Source organism: Notamacropus eugenii, chromosome 4 (assembly GCF_028372415.1).
Source record: "Notamacropus eugenii isolate mMacEug1 chromosome 4, mMacEug1.pri_v2, whole genome shotgun sequence".
Lineage (NCBI taxonomy): Eukaryota > Metazoa > Chordata > Mammalia > Diprotodontia > Macropodidae > Notamacropus > Notamacropus eugenii.
The window spans coordinates 102492165-102497338 of NC_092875.1; positions in this window are offsets into that span (position 1 = coordinate 102492165).

A 5174-nucleotide genomic window follows, 5' to 3' on the forward strand; every position below is an offset into this window, starting at 1 on the left:
GATCAGAGCGCAGATCAAGAGAGTGGTGAGCACACCTCTCCCCAGATCACACCATCTTGGAAGTACTGAAAATTTTCAAACTCCCAGAATTATCTCTGAAAACAACAGTGCAAAAAACTTGAAGTTTGGGAAAGTGCCTCTCCCCTATCCCCATACAAAGAGAAGAGCCCAACATTAATATAAAGTTCCAAATTGAGAAAAAGAATGTGAAAATGAGGAAACAATAACAACAACAAAAGAACTTGATAATGAAGAACTACTATGGTGACAGGGAAGATTAAGACACAAAATCAGAAGAAGACAATAAAGTCAAAACAGCTACAAAGACTCGAAAAAAATGTAAATTGGCTACAAGCTCAGCAGAAATTCCCCAAAAAGATAAAAATGAGTTTCAAAATCAAATAGAAGCGATAGAGTAAAAAACAGGCAAAGAAATGAAAGCAAAGTAATAAAATTATGAAAAAAACAATTAGTTTGTTTTAAAAGGCACAGAAAACACTGAAGATAATAATGCCTTAAAAAACAAAATCAGACAAATGGAAAAGGAGGTACAAAAATTCACTGATGAAAATAACGCAGCTAGGTTGCACAGTGAATAGAGTACCAACTCTGGAGTTGGGAGGATGTGAGTTCAAATCTAGCCTTAGACCTATGACACTTATTAGCTCTGTGACCTTTGGCAAGTCACTTGATCCCAATTGCCTTACCTCCTCCCTCCAAAAAAAAAAACAAACAAACAAACAAACAAACAACTATGTAATAAATGTTACACACTGTTGGTAAAAAGAAAGAAAGAAAATAACTCTTTAAATTGCAGAATTGGCCAAATAGAAAAGGAGGTACATAAACTCACTGAAGAAGAAAAGTTTCTTAAAAATTAAAATTGAATAAATGGAAATGCATTATTGCATGGGATACAAAGAAACAATAAAACAAAGCCAAGAGAATGAAAAATGGAAGAATGTAAAATATCTCATTGGAAAAACAACTGACCTGGAAAATAGATTGAGGAGAGATAATTTAAGAATATTGAACTACCTGAAAGCCATGATCAATAAAAGAGCATAAACACCACACTTATCAAGGAAAACTGCCCCAACATCTTAAAACAAGAGAATAAATTGGAAATTAAAAGAATCTGTCAGTCACCATTTTAAAGAGATTCCAAAATGAAAATTTCCAGGAATATTATCACCAAATTCCAGAGCTCTCAGGTCAATGAGAAAACATATTTTTTTGAGGAAAGATAAAAAATTTATTCAATTATCAAGATCTCCTTTACGTTCATCACCTCTTACTGACAAGATTTATAATATGCCTGTTCACATCTCATTTAACTCAAGTAAGAGTCAATGTTAGGTGCAAAGATTTCAGATTTGACTTAATTTCAACTTTTACAAAACCTAGTTTACTGCTATAAGAAGTTATTGTAACGAAAAGATTTGTGGAGTAATTTTAACCTATTAATTAGTATAAATCATCTTTTACTTAAATAAATAGTTAAAAACATTTTTGGTTTTAATATAAATTTCCATCTGAGAATCAATGGGCAGGTACTGTACATGTTTAAGTATTGTCACTAAAAGTACATTGGCACAATTATTGCAAAAATAAGGAGATTTATCAGAATGTTGATATGGGATTCCGTATTATTTTAGGTTTATTCAATATAATATGTGTACTATCATTGCAATCACATCGTTTTTCATTAGCAATAGCTAAATGCAGCTTTGTTTCACTCACTCTAAACTGACAGGATTTAAATTTAAGCAGTTGTTTATTTTGTGTACAATATAATATAACAGAAAAAATATTTAAAGCAGTAAGAAGGAAATCATTGAAATACCATGAAATTCCAGTCAGGATCATACAAGATTTAGTAGCTACCACATTAAAGGAATGGAGGCCTTGGAATATGTTATCCTAGATGGCAAAAGAGCTTGGATTACAAACAAGAATATCCTACCCACGACAACTGAATATGCATCTTGAGGGAAAATAGTATATCTAGTGAAATAGAGGATTTTCAAGCATTCCTGGTGAAAAGATCATTGAATATAGCTTACACATTGCTCTTATCTATGTTTCTTCACCAAAAGTCAATCACATCATGGATTTTCTCAATTAGTAGTGCCCCCTTTCAATCAGAACTGAACTCTCCCATATTTTCTGTAACTCTGGGATAACAAGATCCAGCCTCTTTGCTTCCCCATGACACAGTATCCCTTCCCTGCTCCTCCAGCCATGGAAATCATGGGAGTAATTATTTTATTTCTCTAAGAGGCAGCACTCACTGGGAAATCCACTTCTTCGAGACCAAAGAATCCTAACTTCATTCATGTCAGAAAACCCCTGGGCAATCTGGTGAAACCCTTATAATACTGTGATTTGTTACCCACATTCTTAATCAAAGGAAATGCTTAATTTAATTCAAAAGTTAGCAAAGATAAAGATGTAATTATATTATCATCCTGAAATCTATCCACAGACCCAAATTAAGAACCTTTAATGTAGATTATCTGATGCTCAGATTTGGGATACTTGGAAACTAGGGTTACTCACAAAGCAATTTCCAAAGCTAGCGCTGTCCAGTAAATCTCCCTTTTCTATGGAGGATGCTAGATTCATGTATCATACTATTTCAGAAATCAAAAATCCCCTCCTATAACCAGGAGATTAAGTTCCAAGAACATTATCCATGAGCTTCCCTCTTGGGCTGGATGGTAATGCACATGTCAGCTTCTACCATATGATTTTTTGCACGGAGTCTATCAATGCCCCAGCTGCTACCATCTCTAGAGAGAAATGAATCCACTCTCAGATCTTTAAGCACTGACTCGTGCTTAGAAAGCTGTGGGAATGCACATGTACATCCATGTGCTTCTGCCTCAAAGCAATCATTACCACTTCCTGGGGGACACATCTTAATCATGCATACAAATGTTTCCTCCTATTAACAGTGCAGGACTTGGTTGGACCTACTGAGCTGTGGTCTGTCTTCTCATTAAAAGCAAAAAGCAAAGGGAGAGAAAGTGTTCTGGTTCTCTCCTTTGTAGCACAAAGGAGCAATTCTGATGGTAAGCCCTGTTCAAGTCCCAGATACCCATGTAATCCTAACTATTCAAAATCAAACAAGAAATACGCCTGTCCTCTGAAGGAGTTGCGGACAGGCCCACACTCTCCATGGGGAGATGTTTGTGAGACCTTTCTGAGATGCAGGCTCCTGAATTTGAGCCAATCTATAACAGCAGCAGCAGAAGCAATAATAATAATAATAATAGTTAATAATACAATAATTATAATGATGCAGTACTATCTGATTTATCTTCACAATAACCCTAGGAGGTAGGTTGCATTTTATCCTCATTTTATAGATGAGGAAACTGAGGCAGACATCATGTCACAGCAGGTCAAATCCTGCTGTGGATTACTATTAAAGTTTTCCTCATTTCAAAGATTACTAAAGGCATTTAGATTTGGAAATTAAGAGATCATTAGTAATGTTACATGTTAAATACACTAAGGAGAATATCAAAGCAAAAGACTGGGCCAAACTTCTTCAATTTTTTCCCCTCAGTACAGCACCAAGAAAGTCTGTAATATTCTTTTGGAGACTACTCAAACTGTCATTTAAGACTGGAGATTAATAAGGGAGAATGGCACAATGGGAAAACGCCTAGATCAGAGACCTGGATTCAAATCCTGACTCTTCTATACTTAACTACTTTTGTGACCTTGGAAATATAATCTCTCCCCCCCACCCCCACCTGGACTTAATTGCCCTATTTTTTTTTTTTTAATGAGGTGTTTCAACTAGAAGGATTCCAAAATTCCTTCAATCTGTAAAACTATTATCCTGTTTTTATATGCACTTCATTTATTCCAAAGAATATTTATCGATGGTCTCTGACTTGTAGATAGTCAATCAGCAAATACTCCATTTATTCTCCTGATTTTCTATACCTTGATATATGAATTAATGAATGAGTAAAAATTATAAATTGTATTCTACATGTAGCACTGTTTTAATCACTGGATACAAATATAAAAGGGAGACAGTTCATGATCTCAAGGAATTTAAATTCTAATGGGAGAGGTAACATATAAAGAAATTTGGATAAGGAATCATAGAGATAGTGAATGAATCAATAGGGCAATCAATTCACGCACCTTTACAGAAATGGTGGTGGTATTGATTTGAATTGTTTCCAGAAAAAAAAGTGGGAAAGGTGCGGGGCAGGGGAAAGGTAGGAAAAAAAATGCTCTCATGAAAGAACATGGTGGTTTATGGGACCAGTTGAGCAAAGCAAGTTCTTACCAATCAGGATAGCCTGGCCCCAGAACAAGTATTCTGTAATTTCTCCAGATCTTCATCACTGGAGGTCTGCTCAAAGGTGCACCAGCAGTGGAAATCAGTCAGAAAATGCTAGAGGGAGGTGGGGAGGCTGCGGGAGGAGGTGGCAAATCCAGATAACAAGCATTTTATTAAGCACCTGTGCCTAGGTCTATTAAGTGCCTGTGTCAGGCTCTGTGCTAAGTGCTGGAATGAAAGATTATCTGCTGCCACCATTGTTGCTTCAGTCCAACAGTCTGAGCCCTGGTCTGGTCCCAGCTGTCTCCAGTTAAACCCATCTACTACCCACTAAGCCCTTTTATCAAATCAGATGCTGATTCTCTTCCACAATTACTGGAGATTGGGCTCACTAATGCAGAGTCAGGCACACAGCTCTTGGTTTAATCTGCAAGACACATCATCACCAATTAGATTCAGATGTGGAATCCATGGCCTCCAGAAACTCATCATTCTGCAAAATGAAATCAACACTGAAACTCCTACCTCCTTAGAACATTTTCCTCCCCAGATGCTGAACTTCATCATGCTCCATCTTAGGTAACCTGCCTTCTCCATCCTCCCCCCTTTCAGCTTCTAACTATGTGTTTTCTTCCCCCATGAGATTGTGAGACCCTTGAGGGCAAGGAGGGTCTTATAACTTTCTTCATATCTTAAGCCCTTAGTACAGTGCCTGGCACATTTGTTGTTTCAATCTTTTCAGTCATATTCAGCTCTTTGTGACTCTAATTGGGGTTTTCTTGGCAAAGATACCAGAGTGGTTTGCCATTGCCTTCTCCAGCTCATGTTATAGATGAGGAAACTGAGGCTAACAGAATTAAGG